At 36.5% G+C, this 12,414-nt stretch overlaps 1 long non-coding RNA gene across 2 annotated transcripts; it reads right to left on the reverse strand.

Moving 5' to 3' along the window:
- Positions 1–1,596: 1,596 nt before the first annotated feature.
- LOC104238701 (uncharacterized) lies at positions 1,597–9,790 on the reverse strand. 2 transcript variants are annotated; one of them, XR_011402739.1, is made up of 3 exons: positions 9,615–9,790; positions 9,398–9,528; positions 1,597–2,350 (listed from the first exon to the last, which is right to left on the reverse strand). It is a non-coding gene; the product is annotated as an uncharacterized lncRNA (long non-coding RNA). The 2 variants fall into 2 exon arrangements; XR_713947.1 differs by lacking the exon at positions 1,597–2,350 and adding an exon at positions 9,153–9,199.
- Positions 9,791–12,414: the final 2,624 nt, after the last annotated feature.

The raw sequence follows: 12,414 nt of genomic DNA on the forward strand, positions 1-12,414 counted from the left end.
CCTCCCTGGCATAACCCGTGGACCTCCCTGGCATAACCCAGGGACCTCTTTTTCGGCATAACCCGTGGACCCTTTCCAACATAACCTGGCAATTCTCCCAATTTAGGGCTCTGATCCTTAAGCTGAACAGGTTTCTATTTAGTCAGCATTAGGGCTCCAATCCCTGAGTTGAGCAACCTTCCTTTAGCCAACATTAGGGATCCAATCCCTGAGTTGTGCACTTTTACCTTTTGCGACATTAGGGCTCCAATCCTTGAGTTGCGCTTTGTAGACTAGGGTTTTTTCCAATCCCCTCATCAGTGCTGTAAATTTTCATGACAATTAACTCACGAAATTTTCCTAGAGAAACTGGGGTAGAAAATTTCGTTCGTATGTTTTTGTTGTCTCAGCAGGTCTAACCCTGAGGTGCATGGATCGAGACGACCTACGGGATGAGTCTCAATCCAGATTAAAGAAAGGAAGAAAAGAACAAAAGAAAAAAAAATGTTCCCACATATTGGAACAAACAAAGGGCAGGTCACTCAAAAAATTGGATCAAATTCCCGAGCTCCGCCAATCCCGTTTCATTCAATACTGCAGAAATAAACAAGCGCCTACAACTTGCAAGCATCAAGATTTGGATCGAAGTCTACAAGCAGAATCAGCTAAGACCCAAGATCAAGTTGCAAAAAAATTATAGATAGGAATCTGTAACTAGCTATTGACAGACATAAGTAGTTAGTTCAGTTTCAATTTCCTTTGGTTGTAATAAGGAGGTCAGTAAAGTAGCAACATCAACAGCAATAACAACAAGCATTGTAATCCCACGGTAGTCCCCGCTACCAAAATTTCCCGAACTACATAGACCTGATTCCTGTTTAGCCCAGGATATGTAGGAAACCTTTGAAGCAAAGGTTCGGTCAAATCTTTTTCAAAAAAATATTTCACACGGAGTACTCAGATGGGCAAAAATCGCTCGTTTTATCTTTGCACGAAAAATCTTTGTGCCTTTGGGCAAAGAGGGGCAGCTGTAAGCACGTGATTTTTGCCCTATATGAGAATTACTCCCAAAAAATTCAAAAATAAAATAATTTTTTCTTGGTGTGCAATTTTTGTGATATTTTGTGTAACTATTTGTATGTTTGTCTATGCATGTTTATTTGCTAAATTAATAAAAAATACAAAAATATGTCGCATTTTGCATATAGGATTTAATTCTACAATTGTTCGTAATTAAGTTTGTTTACAAAAAATAAAAATTTATAAAAATAGGCATCGTTTGCATTTTTAGCATTTAATGTCCAAATATACAATTTTATGCTTAATTACTACTTAATTGTGCATTAATTATTATTTGGAGTTAATTTGCGCTTTTATAACTTAATTTAATTCTTAATAATAAGTTAAGTATTTTTATAATTTAGTTTTAGAGAAATAAAAGAAGAAAAGAGAGCGAAAATATAAAGAAAGTTGGAATTGGGCCTCTTCTTCGATTTCAAGCCGCAGGCCCAAAAAATTGTCTAATCTTCCCAAACGACCCAGTCCATTTCGAACTGGGTCGACCCAGTCCATAACCCAACACCCCTATTATTTTACAAACAAAATAAATAAATAAAAAAAAGAAAAAAAAAACTAAAAAAGACCTAAGTCATCCCCCCCCCACTTTTGCTTCTTCTTCTCGAAGTTCTCCAAAGCTCATCCATGGCTTCCCCCTTAAGCTCCAGCAGCTTCGTCTCCTTCTCCTTCTCCAACACACACAGCAAGCATATACTTACACACACATACGTCGTCTCCAAGCTACCCTCCCATGAACGACCTCAAAAAAAAAACCATGAACGACCCCAAGCTCAAGCTCATTCATGGCTGCTTCCCTCCAGTCAAACAACTCCATCATCGTCGTCATCGAACCCCAGCCAGCGCGACCATAGTCGCGAGCTCCGACCACAGTCGCGAGAACCAGCGGCGACCAAACAACCTGCATGAGCCACGCCGCTGCTATCGCGGCTTCTTCTTCTACTCCTTCTGCTCGCCGCAGCTGTTTCCTCATCGTTCAAACGCGCCACTGCTGCCCGTTTCTGTCCCCGCTGCTTCTGCCGATGTTTCTTCTTCTCCCCGTCGACGGACAGCTGCTGCCATCGTCGCCACTGCTGCTGTGATTCCAACTCGTCCAGCTGCTCCTCATCAACGCAGGCAGCCATGGCTGCCATTGCATCTCTTCTCTTCGAGCTGCGTCTGCTTCACGTTGCTTCGTCTTCTTCGTTTCGTCAAAGTTCGAAGGTCTTCCGTTGAGTCGAGGCCCGGACAGATTTGTTTACAATCGTTGTTCGTCGTTTCATTTCCGGTACACAACTGACACGCTGATTATTGTAAACTGAAACAGGAAGCATGAATACGAAAAATGAAGAATTGAAGTTCTAAATTTATTTTGAATTATATTCTTAATTTTATTTGTATATATAAATTATTTAGCTTACAAAAATCGGAATCATGTAGCTATTTAATGTATATATAGTGGAACATCCAACGATAGCTTAACGGATGAACTATCTATATATTGCTTAAAAATAAATAAATGGTGTAGTAACTCCGTCTAAGTTAAAAATCAAACGAATAGACCATTTCGGAACTTGTAAGAAAATTGTTTAGTTAAATAATATTGGTTAATTCCAGCATGTAATTGTTTTAGGATTAAAATTAGATTGCCAAGTAAATAAATAAATGGTGTAGTAACTCCGTCTAAGTTAAAAATCAAACGAATAGACCATTTCGGAACTTGTAAGAAAATTGTTTAGTTAAATAATATTGGTTAATTCCAGCATGTATTGGCAACGGACTGCCTTGCTTGTATCATTTTTCAGAATTTACGAATCATATTCGAAACTCAACTATAACAACTCAAGCATGTAAATAAATTAAGACCTTTTCTATTTCATTTTTGTAGAGACAATTTTAATAGAAAATGTAGGCACTTTAGGATTATCCTGATAAAAATAAATAAGATGAGCCTCGCCAAATAAAACGCACAAATTGCGGGGCCCTCGATAAATGTTTAATTAAAATTACTTAGACTTCGGGATGAGCCGTTTAGCAAAATTCCACGGCCTTAACCAGAAATAATAATACGATAATTGCTTCAAGCGTGCATTTTAATAATCTTACCTTCTTAAATTCGGGTGCGCATTTATGTGACCCAAATCCAAATCTCAACGGAGTCGGAATGTATTAACAACCATGGGCGCATTGATTGTGACGTGGTTCGAAATGCATTTTTACGACGTTGCAATTCCATAAAAAATAAGTAATAATAAAAGTGGTTTAAACTTAATGAATGTACATAAGTAATAACATGTATTAAATCAGATATCTAGCCATTATAACAATTTAAGCGACCGTGCTAGAACCACGGGATACGAGGGTGCCTAACACCTTCCCTCGGGTCAACAGAATTCCTTACTTAGAATTTCTGGTTCGCAGACTTCATCTGGAAAGTCGAATATTTTCCTCGATTTGGGATTCAAGATAAACCGGTGACTTGGGACACCAAAAGCCAAACCTTTCCCAAGTGGCGACTCTGAATTAAATAAATAATCTCATTTCGAATATTGTCACTTAAATTGGAAAAACTCTCTCGCGCATTTTACCCTTCGGGGCGGGCGCACAAAAAGGAGGTGTGACAAGTATCTTAGAAGCTTCTTTTGCATCGACACACCTTAGCAATCCCAAATCAGGAGTTCTTCTGTACAAGTTCCTCCGCCGTGGAAGAAGTGATTGGACAACCTCCGAAGTGTGCATTTCTGAGTATGTTTCGCATGCTCCGGGTATTCTCCTTTTGCCAAATATTCTTTGATGGCGTGGAACCAAGGTTTTCCATCCGTCTCCTCCTCAACATGAGCATAAGAAGCCGGTTGATTATGAATTCTCATCGGGATGGGATCAATGAAATTCTTTTCTGGATGTTGTATCATTGCTGACAAAGTAGACAGTGTGTCTGCAAACTCATTTGAATTCTATCTTTGTGAATCTTTTCATCAATTCCTGCACGCGATGTAAGTGTGGTAGTATCTTGGTATTCTTCGTAGCCCACTCTCCTTGAATCTGATGTACTAGAAGATCTGAATCTTCAATAACCAGTAACTCATGTATATTTATATCGATGGCCAAATTGAGCCCCATGTTGCAAGCCTCATATTCCGCCATGTTATTGGTGCATGGAAACCTAAGCTTCGCAAATACAGGGTAGTGTTGACCTATTTCTGATACCAAAACCGTTCCAATGCCCACTCCTTTGAAATTTGCAGCTCCATCAAAGAACATCCTCCAACCGTCATATGCTTCAGTAATGTCCTCTCCTACGAATGACACTTCTTCATCAGGAAATACGTTTTCAAGGGTTCGTATTCTCCTCCCCCAGGATTTTCAGCAAGATGGTCTACCAATGCTTGTCCTTTGAACGCCTTCTTTGTTACATAGATGATGTCGAACTCACTTAACAGTATCTGCCACTTGGCTAATTTTTCGGTCGGTATGGGCTTTTGAAAGATGTACTTTAGAGGGTCCATCCTGGATATGAGATATGTGGTATAGGAACAGAAGTAATACCTCAATTTCTAAGCCGTCTAAGTCAAAGCAAATCAAGTGTGTTCCAACAGAGAATATCGTGCTTCGTAAGGTGTGAACTTCTTGCTCAAGTAGTATATGGCTTACTCTTTTCTCCCTATCTCATCATGTTATCCCAAAACACACCCGAAAGCTCCATCTAATACAGATAGATAGAGTAGCAAAGGTCGCCAAGTTCCGGTGGGATCAGGACCGGTGGTGTGGATAGGTACTCCTTGATTTTATCGAAAGCCTTCTGACAATCTTCAGTCCAACCTGTTTTGGCATCTTTCCTTAACATCTTGAATATGGGTTCACATATAATTGTGGACTATGTTATGAAGCGACTGTTATAGTTGATACGTCCTAGGAAGCTCATCACGTCCTTCTTGCTCATTGGTGGCGGTAACTCTTGAATAGCCTTAACTTTGGATGGGTCCAATTCAATTCCCCGACTGCGGCTAACAATGAATCCCAATAACTTTCCTATGGGAACCCCGAACGCACATTTTGCGGGATTCAGTTTTAAGTTGTACCTCCTTAACCTATCAAAGAACTTTCTTAAGTCTGCTATATGATTTGCGACCCTCTTAGATTTGATAATGATGTCGTCAACATACACCTCTATTTCTTTGTGCATCATATCTTGAAATATGGTTGTCATAGCTCTGATGCAAGTGGCCCCAATATTTTTTAGACCAAATGGCATCATCTTGTAGCAATACACCCTCCATGGTATAATAAAAGCTATTTTCTCCGTGTCTTCTTCATCCATCCAGATCTGGTGATAACCCACGGAGCAATCTACAAAGGATTGGAGCTCATGCTTGGCGCAATTGTCGATCAAGATGTGTATATTTGGCAGTGGAAAGTCGTCCTTGGGACTTGCTCTATTTTAGTCACGATAGTCAACACATACTTTGACTTTGCCATCTTTCTTATGAACTAGTACAATGTTGGCTAACTAGGTTGGGTACTCAACTACCCTGAGGACTTTGGCTTTGATCTACTTAGTAACTTCCTCCTTGATTTTCAAGCTCATATTTGGTTTGAACTTTCTGAGTTTCTGCTTCACCGGCGGACATATTGGATTGGTAGGCAACTTGTGAGCCACTATGAATGTGCTCAAACTGGTCATGTCATCATATGACCATGCAAAGATATCCTCATACTCCTTTAAGAAATGAATGTACTCTTCCTTCTCTGTCAGTGATAAGTGAATGCTTATGCAAGTCTCCTTGACGGTTTCGACATCTCCCAAACTCATTGCTTCGATTTCGTCAAGGTTGTACTTAGGTTTATTTTCAAAGTTCTCAACCTCTCTGACGATTTTCTCAGGAATTTCATCTTCTTCGTCCAAGTCGCTATCCTTATGTTGCGTTGTCTCATTACATGTCACATTCATCGGTTCATCAGGAAAAGTAATAATAACGTTATAGAAAGAAAAGTGTGAAAGATAATAATGAATAATAAATAGTAATGCATTGATTAAAAATTGAAAACATCCAAAACAAGTACGGCTCAATGAATCGAGCAATTATTTTGAAACAAAATGCGTCTTTAAAACAAAATTACTGAAACATTTGAAATGCCTAGCACGGCTATAGAAGTAAATTAGGCTAAATGACAAGCTACCCAGGGACTCAACGGGCCTGGGATGGTGTGGCGGTCCAATTCTTGAGAACGGATTCTTTCCCCACAGTCTGAATGGCGAGGACTTCTTCCTTCTCCTCCTCAATTATCGCACTACAATCCATGTCCTCGTCCTCTAGGAACAAATTCCTCAGCCTAGCTAAATCTTCTTCTTCTGTAGTTCCCCATATTGTATCAACCTGGTGAAAAGTCTGACCCAGATGTGGCACTGGTTGCTTGAGAGGGTAATAAGGACCACGCCATGGAGGCGAACAATCATCATACTCTTGCCATGTATAGTGGTATCCTAGCCCGAAGGTTGTACCATGACATTTCAGCTGTATTGGTTTGGTAATAGCCTGGAGATTCTTCCCAAGCCCCTTGCAAGGTTGATACCCAGGACCATGCTAGTATGCTTTCTATTTTGTTACTCCACCATTTGTCTTTCTCAATGGCATTGACATTTCGATGTGGTGATAGGTTTCCCCTCCTAGCCTTCTTCTGTTCTTGATAACCGGGATGGTTTGACTGGTGTAAATGGGGTTACTCCCATCTTTGTGGATGATCACCTCCTGATAGTTCCATTCGAACTTCACATCCTGGTCTAGTGTGGAAGCCACAGCCCCGACGATAAGTGTCCCAGGTCGACCCAACAAAAGATTGTATGTAGCTGATATGTCAAGCACTTGGAATTCAACATCGAATCAAGTTGGCCCCATCTGCAGACAAATATTAATCTCCCCAATCGTGTCCCTTTGAGACCCATCAAAGGCTTTTACGTTCATACTTCCTACCCGTATTTCATGGAAACCTTTACCAAATCTTTTCAGAGTATCCAATGGACAAATATTGAGGCTTGAACCTCCATCGATCAGGACTCTAGCAATGAATTTATCTTCTAATCGTACTGTGATATGAAATGCTCGGTTATGATTCAACCCTTAAGGCGGTAATTCATCCTCGTGGAAGGTAATTTTATGGCTTTTCAGTACCTGCCCTACTATGTTGGCCATTTCTCCGCAAGTGATATTGTTGGGCACGTAAGCTTCATTTAACACCTTCATCAAAGCATTCTTGTGCGCCTCTAAATTTTTCAGTAGTGATAGGATGGATATCTGAGAGGGGGTTTTGTTCAAATGATTAATGATAGAGTATTCCCTTGCCTATACTTTCCTCCAAAGATCATCCGGTCCAGTTTTGATGACATATTGTTTAGTAGCAGCCTCATTGCTTTATCCTCCCAAGTGTTCAGGTGTATAGATCCTACTTGTTCTGGTCATTCCTTGCGCAGCATCAAATTCTTCCATCTTTGCCTTTCCATTTCACCTAGTTTCGGCAACGTAATCACAGGGTATTACTTTGGAATCGAAAAGAGGGGTGGTTGATACTGTCACTGTGAAAGGTGTGGCCACTTCTACCTCAAATGGAATAGGTGTGGCTACAGGTGGAGTTACCTCTACCTCAAATGGAACTGATGCGGCTACCTCAATCCCGACTGACGACTGCATCTGTACTACAGGTTTAAAGTCATCGCCTTCTCGAATAAGCCTGATTGACTCCTCAGGGTCCCATTCTTTATTTGTCTCTATCAACATGTATCCCACCGCCCCTATGATCTGGGAAAGGATTGTTGCGGATGTTGGGTGCAGCTTCTTTTGCTTGTATGACCTTGTTGTCAATCAATGTCTGGATTTTATCTTTCAATGTGTGACACTCATCGATGGTGTGCCCCTTCATATCAGAATGATATGCACAGGTTTTGTTTGGGTTGACCCATTGAGATGAGTTCTCCACTGCCATAGCGGGAATATGAGTAACGTAACCAGCGGACTTCAACCTTTCATACAGCTAGTCGATGGGTTCAGCAATAGCGGTATATTATCTGGGTGGTTTGCGATCAAAGTTAGGTCGGGGTCTTGGGTAGTTTTGGCGAGTCGAAGGTGACTAAAAATGAGATGGTTGGGAATTATATGTGTGATAAGCAGTAGGTGGTTGGGAATATCTGGGAGATGAGGGTTGGTATGTGAGTGGAGATATTTGGTATGTGGGCGAAGGTGTTTGGTATGTGAGTGAAGATTTTGGGTCTTGAGCCACCATTACTGCCCCCACGTCTCTCTTCTTTGATGTCACTACAATAAATTTGATTATCAGTGATGAATTATTTTGTCGCCTAAAATTCATATTTCGTCGCAAAAGATATTTTGTGACGAAATTTTTTTTTTGTCAATCTTTCGTCTCTAAAGCACCGTCACTATAGTATATAAAGACAATTTTGCGTTTCGTTGCAAAATAAAGTTAAATTAACTACGATCTTTTTTTCGTCCTCAAAAATATATTATTTATGACAAACTTGTTTGTCACAAAAAGTGTAAAAAAATTGTAGTTAAAGAGATTGAATTGTCGCTAAAAGGGTCTTCAATGCCGACGAATTTATGTGTCACTAACTATAATTTTAATTAGTGACGATGTAAATTGTGTTTAAAGCTACACATAATTTGTAGTTAAAAGAATGTGATTACGTCACTAAATGGTTATGCTTTATGTACAAAAAAAACTTTCGTCTCTAAATATATAAATTAGCAACAAATTTGTTTGTCCACAAAGGACAACAATTTCATAGTTGAAACTATTTTTGTGTCTCAACAAATGGTGCTATTAGTGATAATACTAATTTGTCTCTATATGTTGTCTTAATTAGTGACAATTTCAATTAACGTCAAACATTAAGTTAATTTATAGATAAAAATATAATTGTGTTATAATATCAAGACCATTTCTGGACAAATTATTTCTTGTCACTAAATGTAATGTGACGAATGGAAATGTACCAATATTACTTACTTTCTATAAATAAAAGGGACATTTTTATGAAGAAAATGTAGTGATCCTAAAATATATAGATATTTAAATATTTTTTATGACAATATATATATATATATATATACTTTTTGACGCTTGTAACTTCATTGACGCTTTTTGCACCTTCATATACCTGTATTAAAAGGAAAAAATTGAATATATACTTTTTGATTTCATGATTTAAAAAATACATTTTCAAACTTAAATGATAAAACTAACATTAATTAGTGAAGAAAATAGTAGTAATAAAATGAGAAATATATAGCAACTTCTTTGCAAAATCGTTAACTAGTATATTATCACGATCTACTCGACATATATAGAAGCTTACCTCCTCATCAAATGAATGTTAAAAAAATACTTCATTAAGCGATGAATCAAGGCCCTCAATTTATAGCGAAAGATAATTTTCGCAACAAAAGATTGTGAAATTGCTCGTGTTGTTCAACTCCTGCATAGAGACTATTGATAAAAATAATGATAGGAACTTTTATTAGATAGAGATATTAAGCAAATCAAAACCAAATGAGAAAGAGGTGTTGATTTACCTGATTATAGGGGTCGGCGAAGATGATGGCACCTGCTATGGCTGGATAGCCATCAGTTGGGTTTGGGTAATAAAAAGCTATTGGTCGAAAAAGAAGAATAGGCAGAAACTACAAGCAGAAATTTCTCTTTTTTCTTGGAGTTTGTAGTTGTATTTGAGTTAGATACTTAAAGTTTATTTTAGTGGGAGGCTATCGTGGATTTACATGGAGGGAATGAGTGAGAGAGAATTTTACCCAAAAATATTGGAGGGAAGTTAAAAAATTGAAAGTTAACTTTTGTTATTTTATTTTCCCTCCAATATTTTCATGTATATTTCCATACTTAACACTTTCCCTCCGTTTCATGACTTTCCATTAAAATTACTAAGATTATATTTTTATCTTTATAATTTTTTATATGAATATGATTTCAATATTTTTTTGATTGAGGGGTTTTATTTGGAAAAAAATGTTACGATTGATATTATGTATACACAAAATCAAGCTTAATACGAGGATAATTGTAGATATAATTGTAAAATCCCTATAAATTTATATACACATGTCCTAATTATCTGGAAAGTTCTAAAATTATAGCATTTGTTGAACAAAATATAGACTTCTAAACCTACAAAATATTTCGAAACGTGATTTTTTATGTCTTGGAAGTACTCATTATGTGAATTTGCGATGGCTTTTTAAGCTTCTAAACTTTAAAACACGATATATATATATATATATATATATATATATATATATATATATATATATATATATATATATAAGAAAAAATAGTGACGATCTTTAGTAAATTTATAAGCTCTAAATATTAAAAAAATAATTAAAGCCCTAGATACTAGAAAAATAATTGAAATCTTAACTACTAGAAAAATAATAAAATAATTATTTTATCGAGTGTGAAATTTATTTTTTAAGAGTAAAAAAGACGAATGTCCTATATGTCTCAAAAGTTCTAAATTATAACATTTTTTAAACAAACCACTGACTTCTAAACCTATAAAAATATTTCGAAACGTGATTTTTAATGCCTTGAAAGTATTGATTATGTGAATTTCTGATGGCTTTTTAAGCTTCTAAACCTAAAAATATGATTTATTTTATAAATTTGGTATATACTATATAAATCAAATAAGGAAAAACTAAAGCACAAAATTTAGTAAATTTATAAGTCCTAAATATTTGAAAAATATTTAAAATCTTAAACATTAGGGAAATAATTAAAGCCCTAAATACTAGAAAAATAATTAAAGTCCTAAATACTAAGAAAATAATAAAATAATATTTTATCGAGTATTTAATTTATTTTCTAAGAATAAAAAAGACGAATTCCTATATGACTTGAACGTTCTAAAATTATAGCAATTTTTAAATAAAACACAGACTTCTAAACCTACAAAAATATTTTGAAATGTGATTTTTATGTCTTGGAAGTACTGATTATGTGAATTTGCCATGGCTTTTTAAGCTTCTAAACCTAGAAATACGATTTCTTTTATAAATTTATATTTAACTATATAACAAGTGAAGGTTCCTTGGACGACCAAGGGCAAAACGGTAAACTCAAGCTTCTGGAATTACGTCATCTTTGTCATACATAAACTAGCCACTTCATTATTATTATCGACGCAGTTTTGCCCTTACTTTATCAATTTATTACATTAGATGCCCTTTATTCTTCTAGAAAATTCAGCTAAACTTGAGCCTTTTTTGGTAAATAATTCTTTTTGGACTTTCAAGTGTACATATTTTGGCATCTTACTACTCCTTCATCGTTCTCTTCTCCCTCCAGAGAAAGACCATCGCTTTGCTCCTAGGTAATGCCGCCAATCTTCTATTAGAATGTTGCTTCTAATTTCTGCTTCAACCGTCCATGATAAGCATAATCAAAGACAATTTTAGAAGAGTCTTCAAACACTCTTTGCCGTCCGCCATAGGCATAATGTTAAAAGTGACTCAACTTTGTACGTATTTATTGCATGTAAGGCTCAACTCTTTTCCCCCTTCTCAATTCAATATTTTCTTTGTTGCGCTACTATTTTCTCTGTTCTGATGCAATATATAAATGTTAGTTAGTGTTAATTTGAGTTCTTTTCCTCCATTTTCATGTATTTTCTTTCTTACAGATTTTTTTAATATTTTTCCCCTTTTGGTTACCCGATTTTGTACATGCATATTCTGATTTACGGCCTTTTAAGTTGGTCTTGAGATTACTAAGAAATTATGGATTACAAATATTTTGTGGTCTCTGTTTGTGCATCCTTCCAGTTTGTTTGTCATGTTCGACATATGCCTCAGTAAAAGGAAGCATATCATGAAGACATACCAAAATACAGTTTGAATATTCTGAGGCCAAAGGTATTATCTCCTAGCGAGAACTGAAAATGTGCTTTAATCGTTATATTTTTTCATCTTTCACCTGCTAAAACTTTAATGTGTTTTTTTTTACCTAGGGTCAAGTTCTTATCTATTCCTTCTCCAGAAAAATAACAGTATGAGCATATCTGTCTTCCATGAACTCAGTTTGTTGCAGAAGAGGGGTGCAAACCTGTCTGGTGGTAAGTTCCTTGATGCTAAAGAGCTTTTGCAAATTAATGAGCCATGTCTTTATATAGAAGTTGCTGTTTTGGTTATGTAATTAAACATAACAAATAACTTTCAAAGAGAAAACATAAATCTAAATTTTGGACTTTAGATTTGCGGCTTGTGATTTTACTTTATTGTATTACGTCTTTTCTGGTAATGAGCTTGGGTTGACATGGATTTGTGTTAGTGAAATTAACACAAAAACAATATAGTTCCC

Source organism: Nicotiana sylvestris, chromosome 1 (assembly GCF_000393655.2).
Source record: "Nicotiana sylvestris chromosome 1, ASM39365v2, whole genome shotgun sequence".
Taxonomy (NCBI): Eukaryota; Viridiplantae; Streptophyta; class Magnoliopsida; order Solanales; family Solanaceae; genus Nicotiana; species Nicotiana sylvestris.